General features: G+C 42.0%; 1 protein-coding gene across 1 annotated transcript in view; it reads left to right on the forward strand.

Moving 5' to 3' along the window:
• Nucleotides 1-12,705, forward strand: part of LOC146799813 (NACHT, LRR and PYD domains-containing protein 3-like) — a 919,540-nt gene that overhangs the window by 156,367 nt on the left and 750,468 nt on the right. The window lies entirely within an intron of this gene.

Consider the following 12,705-nt stretch of genomic DNA (forward strand, 5'->3'; position numbering starts at 1 on the left):
ACCAAGATACCTTCGCCAGGGTCAGGTGGAATACTGAGGGCTCCCTGACAAACGCCATAGCTGTTCGCCAGGGATGCATTCTTGCTCCCACATTGTTTATCCTCAACATTAATGGCCTAATAGGAGAACTTTTTAAATGCGGTGGTGACCCCCCAAAATTGGCTTGAAAGGTAGTGCCCTGTCTGCTTTTTGCAGACGACACACTGCTTATTGCCAGAACACCCTGTGGCATTCAAAATCTATTAAATAAATTTGCCCTAGTTTGCAAAGATAAGGGTCTAGAAATAAATGGTCTGAAGACCAAATATATGGCCTTTAATCCATATAAGTCTAACACGAGGAAACTTACCCTGGGCATGCATAGTTTGGAGCAGGTTGGTTCATTTGACTATCTGGGTATCTGTATCAACGATAGGCCGGCATGGACACCGCAGATAGAAAAAAGCATTGCGACCCTTCAGCATGTTGATTGTGCTATAGTTCAAAGGGCTAGAGCGTTCCCCTTTCGGCCAATATCCCCCATTATTGAAATTCATAGGGCTAAGGGTCTAGGTGCGGCCCTCTATGGGGCCGAATTGTGGGGTTTAGAATACCTGACAGAACTAACTTGTGCTGAAAATAAATTCATGAGCGCCATTATGAACCTCCCAGTGAATACACCACTCCTACCACTTAGACTAGATCTTGGCCTAAAACCTATTGACCATTATGCCATTTTGAGATCAATCCTGTTCTGGATCAGGGTGTGGATAAGCAAAACACAGGTGCCCCTGAGGGAGGCTTAGGTAGAGTTGATTGCTCTGCATAATCAAACAGGCTGCATTAAGTGGTTTAGTAAGATCAAGGTCTTGTTTACAAAAATTGAGATGGTGCAACTGTGGGAAGACCCAGGGTCTATGACTAAACTTACGATCCCTTTAGTCAAAAAAAGGTTCTGGGACCTAATGGTCTCAGAAAGAGTTGACCGGTTTGCACATGGCACTTTGACTGCGGGGTTTTTAAATACCAAAGGAGTATTTGCGTTTGAAGGGTTTCTGGATGATATTGAACCGCCTCAGGCTCGAGCTTTGTATGTCCAGTTTAGATACGGAACCCTTACTTTGAATGCATTGAAGAATTGATGGGGAAACCTGTCTGTTAATTAATTGTGTCCTTTGTGCCATATTTCACCTGAAACCACTGAGCACGTTTTCTTCTGCTGTTCCTTTTACGCTGGACTTAGGAAAACTTGGCTGGCCCCTGTATGTTGCATTTTATCTTTAAATTGTCCTTTGGAAGCCATGCGTATATTTAAGTCAGATACCACAAGCTGGTTGGTATTTGCAGTTTCAAGGTTTTTAATGTTTGCATCGTGGAAAAGGTCAAAAATGGGCAAACTTGTTCCTGTGTTGTAGCACTGGTAATATAATTCCAACCAGATTCATTGGTATTCTGTTCAGACGCAGGCTAATTTTTTATGGAAAATGTAGAAGATTGTTTTATGTATTATATAAATCACTTTTAATGGGTTTTATACTGCCGCATATTCTAATGGTATATTGATTGTGTACTGTATTTTAAGCTGTGAATGATCATATTTTTGATCGATTGAATAAATAAACATTTCCTATTTTTTTTCCTGTGTTATTTTTTGTTTTGTCATTCTCCCTTTTCTGTCCCTCTCGTCATATTTAGCTTTCTGCCTGTACATTCTGTCTACTCTATTTCCTGTCATCTACTCCGTTTCTCCCCTTGTGTTTGCTCATTTGTTTTTTTACTGATTCCTCTTTCTCTGGTCGTTAATAAAGGCAGTGACTTCCAAAACCTTCTTTACTGCATGTCGATTGAAATGTTAAACCGGATTCGCATTGCAAACTAAAGAACCCGCCTCACAACTTTGGAAACGTTAGAAATAAGCCCACTATCTCTTAGCCTTCCTTCTGGGCCACTGTTAACTCCTGAAATAATAGGATGGCAAATGTTGTTGTTTTTAAACACATTTGCTAAACAGGTGCCTCTTTATTGCCCGGATGCTCTAATAAGATCCAGCCTTACTAAAGATGGATTTTTCTCTGTTGCTTAGTTCACACGTGTCACTTAAAATTACTAGACCTAAAGCAACAAGTTGGCCGTAGAAGAATTGCTGCAGTTTCTTAAAAACATGCCAGGCACCATTTTCTTCATTTATCTGTATTTACCCTGCAAGTCAGAGATTCAAATCAGCCACAACAGGGCAGCGGGCTTTCCTCCTCAAGAGAGGAGTGAATAAGTACCAGTGACTTAGCTAGCAATAGTGCCTGCCCTGTTGCATTAGCACTTTGTGGCCATTTGTGAATGGTACATATGGTTAATATATGTTCTTTTGAGTCCACTTGCTTTCCAATCATGGGGTCTGCTCTGGTTGCAGAAGGTTCTTAAGCCTCTTCACACATCTTCATACAAAAGTGTTCCAGGTTCTGAATGAATGATGTTTTTTGTTTGAACCTGAGTGAAATGCTCTCTTGCCAAAGCACATCAGTATAGCCTTTCATCCAGCTGCCAAGTCTATCGCTCATTAAAGGGTTTCTCCTGAGTTTATATATTTATTGCTTTACTCCCACTATAGATTTAAAAAATCACCTCTCTCCAATTCACTGATCTGTATCTCAACTCTACCTGTTTCAATATATCCTCTACTCCCAACTCATACCAAACCTCATTTTACTCCTATAATCTCCCAAATAACTCTTTCTAGATTTTCCCATCCTCTGTCCCTCCTTTGACTCATCCCAAACCTCATTTTACTCCTATAATCTCCCAAATAACTCTTTCTAGATTCTGCCCTCTTCTGTCCCTCATTTGACTCATCCCAAACCTCATTTTACTACTATAATCTCCCAACTAACCCTTTATAAGCTCTTCCCTCCTTGTCCCTCCTATTAACAGACCCACATGCCCACCCCTGAAACGAACAAATTACTTTTCCCTATGCTAATCCACCACTATTCAACCCTGGGATCCGGAGTGGCGGGCTACTTGCTGAAAACGCCTTGACACCTCGTCAGGGGTAGTAAGCGCTATATAAATAAAATTGCAATTAATCACCTTGCCCCATTTGGTCAGTTTTCAGGTTGGTGAGTTTATCTTCTTGAGCCGCCCATGCTGGCTCCCCGAACAACTTGTTTCTGCAGCTCCATTTTATCTAAGTTAAAGTCTTTACACGTTTCAAATTCTCACCCACTACACTAAGCTATACTTTAAGGTTTGCACTATTTCCCCACACAGATGGTAATATGCCTCAACGCACCTTTGAGGGCACCTGCCCTTACTTGAAACTCACCTCGCTTGCTGAGTACCTTCTGCTGGCACCATCATTTCTACTATTGTTATGTACATAATTATTGGTACTGTATGATATGTGACATGATTGCTTTCATTAATAGTGCTATGCTAATATTATTCCCCTGCATATAAAAATGTTCAACACCAAGATCTCTAGCTTTCACAAATGTGAGACCTATTGCATTGCAAATGCTTTTTAGTGGGTGTTGTGTAATATTTGGTATCCGCACTGACAGACGGCAGGCCTCATCTCTGCCTTGAGAGGGGCAGACAGGGAACAATGGCAGACAGGGGACTAAGGCAGAGAGAGGCACACAGGGGAAAAGGCAGACTGGGGACTAAGGCAGGCATACATAAGCAGACAGGGGACTATGGCAGACAGGGGACTATGGCAGACGGGGGACTATGGCAGACGGGGGACTATGACAGACGGGGGACTATGGCAGACGGGGGACTATGGCAGACGGGGGGGACTATGGCAGACGGGGGGACTATGGCAGACGGGGGGACTATGGCAGACGGGGGGACTATGGCAGACGGGGGGACTATGGCAGACGGGGGGACTATGGCAGACGGGGGGACTATGGCAGACGGGGGACTATGGCAGACAGGCAGACAGGGGACCAAGGCAGACAGGGACAGACAGGGGACCAAGGCAGACAGGGGCAGACAGGGGACCAAGGCAGACAGGGGCAGACAGGGGACCAAGGCAGACAGGGGACCAAGGCAGACAGAAGCAGATGGGACTTTGGCAGACAGGGGACTAAGGCAGACAGAAAACAGACGCTCTCTGCTCCAAGCAGAGCTACCGTTAGAAATACACCCATCGCTGCCTTGACAGGGACAGTCAGTATGGTCTCTGGAAAGCGCTGCCCGGGCTTGGGCAACAACAGCCTCATGGGCCAGGACACCCTTCCGAGTGTTAGTGCTCTCTACAAATCTGCAGAACATAACACGGGAGAGTCCATTTGAGATAGACAATCGAATGTCACATAAACTGGAAAATAAGCCAACTCCATAATTCGAGACGAAAAAATGAGCGTAACGAAACACAAATAAATGAACATGATGGGAAAACAAATGAGCATTGTTAAAGCCAATAGGTGGCACCTACGCAAGATCTATTTGATTTGTCAGTGTTTTTTTAGTAACGTTGTATGTTATGGTTTGCTATGGCCTGCCTTTGTATGGTATGGAATAATCTGTGATTGTATGTTAGGGCATGGGTATGATGTGGCCCGTCACGGTCTGTTATTGTACAGTATGGTAGGGTCTGTTATATGGTATAGTACGGTATGGCATGTCAGTGTATGGTATGGCATGTTATTGTATGGCCATGCTGTTATTTATAGCATGTTATAGTATGGCTTGTAATTGTATGATATGTTATGGAGACAGTCATTGTATTGTAAAGCCGGCATGTCATGGCTTGGTAAGGTATTGTGTGGCATAGTATGGAAAGGCCTGTCATTGTATGGTATAGTAGAGTTGATCTTTATTTATCGAGTTTTTTATAGTGCAGACCTGACCCGAAGGCATCAGTGCGCTTCTGAGTTTAAACAGCAGGATTTACAGGGAGTACTTAAGAGCATAAATCTATGAAAAGTCAACAATACAGAAGAAAGAATACAGGGAAAAATATGATGCAATATACAATATATGGAAAATTAAAAGGAGTGGAAGAGTTGTGATGAGACAGGGAAGGGGGGGGAGGGAAACACCAAATTTGTTGCGAGACCCTCAACAGTGTTGTTCCGCCAAAGGCATGTCTCCCGTTGGCGCACTTAGCCACTGATCGTTACATCATTGGGTCTTTTCCTCCACCAGAAGAGATTGTCTCTTAAATCTGAGACCATGTGGGATTCACCATGTGAGGACAAAAAGTTTAAAAATACCGCCTACCTTTAGAAAGGACACATTTTATTAAGAAGATCAAAGGTAGTGGTATGATTAAAAAATGTGAAAAGAGGTATTAGGTGTCTCTCACATCTATCTCTGGAAGAACCAGGTCAACATGTTTCAGACAACTTTGCGCCCTATGGGTCAATGGCTTTCGTCAGGACTGAAAGGTTGTTTTATAGGATCCCTTTCATGAAGTCAAATTAAATCAAATGGGACACCTTCCCTCCAACTTCTGAAGTTTTGTTCTTCTTTTTTGGTCATATGGGACTCTTTGTCCAGTCCTAGAAGGAGGCAAAAAGACACGGAGAACAATGTGTTATGTGTTAGAATCTAGTACTGATGTTGTCCCATATTTCTAATAATGCATGCACCCAATGATTTCTAGAAATGGGTAATTTTGCTCCATTAACTGCGAACATCTTCAACCCTTTTGGGGTTGTTCATCTATTTGAGCAAATGTTATAATTGCTCATGTATTCCATACAAGGATGGATCTTAATTTGGGGGGTGGGGGGGAAGTGAAGGGGAGGGTCAATTATCAAAACCTCCTCTATGCGACTTTTTGACAACTAATGCTGTGCAGATCTCACTGTATTCTGAAACGATAAGGAGTTTGAGTATAGGTAGATGTAAACATAGACATTGCTTTGAAAATTAACAGTATGGATAAAGGAATCTGCGACAACAATGTTATGCAAGCTGTATTTTAAGGGAGTGAAATAGTAAAAGATTTTCCATTAATATAATTTTAGAAACTGGTAGAAAACTGTCTTGTAAGGCTTCTGCAGCGTACCTTAGTTTCGGTTTTAGAAGGTCTTCATAGGTCTGGGCAGAGGCGCGGTCTTACTATTCCTTTCATTAAACAGGAGAAGCTATCAAAAATGGAGATTGGAGGGTTATAAATAAAGGAGTGAAAAGGGTTTCAAAATTACGCCGCCTATTGCGGAGACGTTTAGAGAGTCACCCTACAGGTGTAGTTTCCTCTTTACCTTAGTCCTTCAGTGTGCACTCCGCGACTCGTCCTCTCCAGCCTGCATCTTAAAGCAATTGAGGGAAGCTGCCAGGTTTTATAGCAGTGTTCCTTGCCAGGTGTTCCTAATCAGTAAAACAGGAAGACAGAGTGTTTTTTAATCATGACCCCGGGGACTTGGAGTGGTTTTGTCATGCCCCCGGGGGACTTAAAATGACGTTATCTGACCTTGAGACAGAGGTTGATGTTTGCTGGTGCCCCTGGGGTATCTACAACCGCAGTGGTGGCTGGTGGAATTTTAAAGTGGTGAGGCTGTAGAGTAATTACCCAAATTTAATACACCAGTGAGGGAAGCCAGCTGGCCCAACATTTCTGAGGCAGGCTCTGGAGACGTTGTCCCCACACGAATATTTTTTTTAATTATATATATTGCAGCAATTTCCAGTACAATTTCTGTGATAAACGGACCAAAAACAAAGTTCTTATAGGCATTTAGAAAGGAAACCTCAAAAAATATTTCATTGTATTTTTTGTTTGCCAAGCAAGTCTGACCTCAGAAGGGGGGTATGGTATGGTACGGTGAAGAGTCTGCTGCCTTGGCAGGGGGAAGTGTCACGAAAGGCCTAGGAGGAAGCTTCATTATTATTCGAGATAAGTTCAGCTTGTCATTCCATGCCTTTGCTCCAGTTTCAATGTGGTAAGTTAATTAGTAAGAATTTGGTGTGATCCTTAGTGGGAGAGGGGCATATTTCATTTGGATCTTTATTTCGACGCATTAACATCATAAAAGATACAATAAAAACATTCATTTCTCTTACAATTTAACACTTCCTAACACAAGAAAAGATAACGGGATCAAATAAGCTAACCTATTTCCTTGTGTATTCATTGCGTCCGGGTACACAGTATCTAATTACAAGATTTCTTAGCAGGCAAAATTTACATGGGCGAAAATTATACAACAATTAATAATACAATTAATAATAAATGCAATTTAAAAACTATTAAAAAGAATAATTAAATCACTAACCGCTAGGGCATAATTTAAAAAGGTTTTACCAATAAAAAAGTTTAAAAAGTTTAAAACTTTTAAATACTCCTCAAGGTTGGATAATTAGACATGCGATTTGAATACATAATCATCCTACTCATTTTAAGATGTTGGATGAACAATAGTTGTGCATTTATATTAAAAATGTAGGCCCAACTTTGTTCTAATGAAGGTAACAGCAAGAAGAAATCTACTGACTCCAAATACTATCACCTGGCTGGTGTCAGTCTTTAGAATTCTGCCAGCCTCCTTATAGGATCTCGAAGCAATTCAAAGACAGAGCGGCACTATCCACTTTTTCCTTGGTGTTACATAGCTGGAGCAAAAGAGTGGTATATGTAAATCATCTTCCTTTGCATCATGAGCACATGAAGTACAAAGATCACTGCTTAACTTCGCCCAGCTTTTTTCAAGTGCCTTGGTTCCAAGTGTACCATATCTACATTTTAGGTACAACGTTTTTGATAACGGCGGATGGATCTCATCTAAGAAAGATTCAAAAAGTGCTGCATCTTTAGACAATAAAAAATTATCAGTCAATGGACCATGGATTTTTATGTACACTGACTCGTAGCTCACGTATGACCAAAATGACAGTTTAACAATTTTCCTAGAGCACGGGTTCATAGCCTCAGGATCATTCCAGAAGTGGGCTAGTCCTATCATGCCCAGCCAAGTTCTAACATGCTTAAACCAATAAACTTTATTACAGCTATCGAGATCCATAACTTCTTTCAAGCCTTCCTTGTAGTCGAGTAATTCTGGAGTCGTCCACAGTCTGACCCACAGCAATAGTGGTCTTAATATTGCGTGTTGATCTGTTCGTTTCATGTTTAGGTCCAGAAAGAGGGGTGTCAATGGGGTATTAGTAGATAGTTTTAACAATCCCCTAAGGAACTTGTTCTCAAGGCTTTCAAATGTACTTCTACATGCGGGTCCCCATAATTCTGCCCCATATAGTACCGCTGATTGTACCTTGTACTTAAAAATCTCTAGGGCAGGGGTTACTGCCTTGTTCAAGCATTTATTGTGTCTTTTAAGGATTGGGAGACAGTTTTGTTTAAAAACTATCTTGGTCCTTTCTAGCTGTGGTCTCCATGCTAAGGATGAATCTATAGATACACCTAAGTAAATAAAATTCTGCACATAATCAAGCTGCTGTCCATTTAACATTAAGTTTTTCCTAAAATTTTTATGCGGGCTCAGAGCCATGTATTTCGTGGTGTTTGGGAAATGAGGATGGTATCGTCCGCAAAAAGGAGGGACGAGACCCCCAAATCTTGGTGAATCATTGTCACTGTTCTCCATATAAGACGGAATGTCGTTAACAAACAGGGAGAATAAGCTCGGGGCCAGTACACACCCCTGGCGTACTCCCCTCTTTATCGGAATAGCTTTTTCGAGTTCCCCAGTTGGACCCCACCTGACCGTGGCATAATTATCCGTATGTAGCCCCATGACCAATTTTAATAAATCTACTGGAAGTCCCTGGGTTTTCAATGATTCCCACAAAAGTTCTCGGGGGATAAGGTCAAATGCCGCCCGTAAATCAACAAATGCCACGTACAAGTGGCCTTTGCGGAGGGTGACATATTTCCAGTACAAACGATAAAACCTTAGGACTTGGTCAATAGTTCCTATTTTTGCTCTGAACCCAGCTTGATATTTTGTTAAAATTGATTCATCTTCCAACCATGTGTTAAAGCGATTTAATATATGCCTAGCATAGATTTTTTGGGTTATGTCTAGAAGACTTATAGGGCGGTAGTTGACGGGATTGCTTCTGTCTCCCTTTTTAAAAATAGTAATAATTTCCGCTCCATTCCATGTGTCCGGGATTGCTTCCCCAGCCGCAACAGTATTACACAAATGATTAAGATATGGTACCCAGACGTCCAATTCGTGCTTGAATAGGTCGCCTGGTACTTTGTCAAGCCCTGGAGCCTTCCCGTGTTTGACTGAATTAATAGCTAGTTCTGTTTCCTGTAAGTCAAAAACTATTTGTGTGGGTTCGGCATCTACAAGCGACAGAGCGTACTCTTCCTGCACTACACCTTCGGCCCCTTGAGCGGCATACAAATTCATGAAATGGTCAATCCAAGTTGCCTCATCAAGAAAGACCTCTCTTGAGCCCTTCTCCCTTTTGTTACCCTTAGCCACTGTTTCCCAGAATAACTTTTGGTCCTTCATTTTGGCTGCCGACAGCATACAGGACCATAATTCCTCGTCCCATAAAGACTTTGCGTTGGCCAGCACCTTATTATATAATTTCCTGCTTTCTTTGGCTGCCAGAGGGTTTTTGGTTTTAACCGTTTCAATCAAGGTAGATTTTGGTATTCGGCATTCTTTACTGAACCATGATTTACCTACAGGCTGAAAATTCACAACACCCGTCCCATTTTTTGGTCTTTTTGTCATGAGTTCTAATAATTCACTAAAGAACGCTTTGTGTAATTTAAGAAATTGACCAGGTTCACTTTTAGAGGGGTTATAAGTATCGAATATGTTGGTAAGGCAGCTATAAATATTTGCCATTAACTCCTCTTGCTCTAGGATATATGCCCATTTAACAGACCGTCGGTTTTTGCTTAGTATAACATTATCTGGGGCTGCTTGGTATCCTCCCTCTTTAGCTTCCAACCCCATTATTAAACTCTTTACAAAACTAATTTCGAGGGGACGATGATCACTGTCAAATCTTGCTTTGACCGTCAGGTCTTTTGTATATGGCCACAGGTCAGAGGAAACAATAACATAGTCAATTATACTTTGACAGTTGTGTCTCAGAAAAGTAGGTGCCTTGGGACTATCAGATGGTAAACGCCTATTGCATGCCCTCAGTCCATGGCTTGTCAATACCCTTGTGATTTGGAAAGCTAGGGTAGTACCAGCAGCAACCCCATTACTAGATAAGGATGGTATACCATTAGCATTATCTTCATACTCATACAAATTGTTCATACCTACAATGGGCTCAAAGTTGCAATTCATGTCCCCACATATGATCGTGCTTGTTTCCGGGTCCAGAGTATCCAGTATTGACTCTAATTTGTCAGTACATAGTGACTCCTTATAAGATCGGCACGGTCTATTATATACGTTAAAGAGATGGATCACCCGTTTATCATCAGTAACCATTTCCAGTCCGAGTATATCTAATGAGTCAATTCTTAATTGCTGGATGGCTATATTAATAGACACACTAACCCATATTATCAACCCTCCTGAAGGACGGCCTCTTACTGATGGAACTGCATCCAACTGGTAGGTTCTATACCCAACCCTGTGCATGGATTTTGTAGCCCATGTTTCTTGTAGAACACAGATATCAAAAGAATTTATATAATGGTTCCAATCAGGGTCACTTATTTTTGAGCCCACTCCTGCAACATTCCATGAAACAACCTTAGCTAAAGAGGGGCCATGATTTAAGCTGCTACTACCGGCTGGTGAGGTTTTACTTGGCCTCCTAGATGCTCCTGGCCTGGTACGGTTCTGTTCACTCAGCTCTAATTGGTCTATTCGGTCGGCTCCTAATATTGGCCCTGGAGCTTCCTTAAGTTCTTTTATAAATAAGTTATTTTCCCCCTGAATACCGGGCGACAGCAATCGAGGCGGGCTATCATGATGATCTAATGACCTAGGTGGACTGATAACAGAAGTGACAGAAGTGACCGGTGAGACGGATGGACAGAGAATAAATTTATGTTCCTCCCCATGTACTGTGAGTCAATAAACCACCTCCAATCCACTGAACCTATTGTAACAGGGGATGAAGGGTTGTACAAACTGCGAGCCCATCCATTCTCCACGGTACTGCATACTACCGTATTGAGGCCTCCCTGCCCTACGTTGTATTACAGTCCAGCCGTCATCCCCCCCCCACTTCCCAACTATTAGAATTCGAGTCCCTGTACAAATCGCGCCCAATTCCACCCCTAGCTTGGTTTGTGTCCCTGGTCCAGCTCCATCTAATATCGGGCTGTTCCATTGGCGTATAAAAATAAGCCAGGTGTCTTGCCACAATCGATGAACCGTTTTTTCTAGGCACCCCCGAGCAAATATGTCCCACTGGCCGAGGGTCTTCGAATGATACGAACACGCAGTCCCCTTGTGTTCTTTTTCTATTATAACCTACCCAGGGGACCCTCTCTACCATTAAAATATTACTTCTTGTTGTTTATGGTAATGGGTGATTGTTATTTAGCCAATGTGACACTTTATTTTTGAGCGCCCCATACGGTTCTATAGTTGTAGGGCCTAATTCCGGAACCCCAGTCAGGATGACTACGTATTCACACGCTTCTGGGGGTAGATTAATGTTCCTACGCTTTTCTATGTGCGTTTTATCAGCATTATGTGTAGGTATACTGTGAAGAGCCGGAGAGCCGGTTTTTTAACTACTGTTCCATGTGCCACGGGAGACTTTGCACTGGCTTTACCTACGTCAGTATTAGTAAAATTAGGCGTAGGGACCTCAGGTACTGATTTTCTGCCTTTTTCCCTTTCGTTATCAGGTATTTTTAATGTCTGCACTTTACTAATAGGGGCTGGTACCTGAATTACCTTTTTTGACTGGCTAGTGTAGTGTTTTTTTATCTCTTTCTTCAATTCTATAAGTTGTTTTTGTATCCCATCTAATCTTACTTCCATAGGAGTGAGTAGGGTCTTAAAGATTTTTGTCAGGGATGGTATGAGTAGATCTTCATTCCCTATACTTATACCTGTACTATCAGCTGTTGGACTATCTGATAGAATGTCAATATCATCTATAATATTCAGCGGTAGTATTTTGGGGCCAGCCCCTTCTTTCCCAGATTCATGGCCCTGACTTTCCCTTGCTGCCCTTACATTGACTATATCATTTTCATTACACTCCCCTATCTCTACAACTTTGGCGGTTTTAATAGAGGGATGTTTTTTATAAGTCCGCTTACTTTTATTTTTGGGGGGGGATAGCTCCCTCCCTTTTCCCTCTTGTTAGGATATTATTACTATCTGCCTGAATGTCTAGCTGTGGGTCTAACAAGGTGCTTCCTATGGTTACCAAACCCTGAGGGTCAAGGACACTACAGTCTTGAAATTCAGAATGTGCACCAGTAGTACTATGGACCACCGCATTTATGTGTAAAATGTTAGAATTGCTTAAAGTGTTATCAGGGGTTAGCACTGGGGTTCGAGCTGTAGCAATGTGACCCATGGAGGACCTCTTAGCTAAAGCGAGGTCTTGAGAGACCCTTCTCTCCATGAGGACAATACCCTGGTCTATTAGTGTGTTAGTGCGTACTATAAAATAGTCTAGTGTTCCTGTTAGTTTTGAGCTACCTACCACAGCTTTACTACTTCTTGTTTCAGGTGAAGTCATATCTATATGATCCAGATAAAAAAAAAATAAAAAAAAATACAAGAAATACAAAAGAGGGTTTTGGATCTTTTGGACTAATAGCTGGGCCAATTACAGTAGTAGCGATAGGGTCCCTGT

This window comes from Triturus cristatus, chromosome 8, assembly GCF_964204655.1.
Source record: "Triturus cristatus chromosome 8, aTriCri1.1, whole genome shotgun sequence".
NCBI classification, from domain to species: Eukaryota; Metazoa; Chordata; class Amphibia; order Caudata; family Salamandridae; genus Triturus; species Triturus cristatus.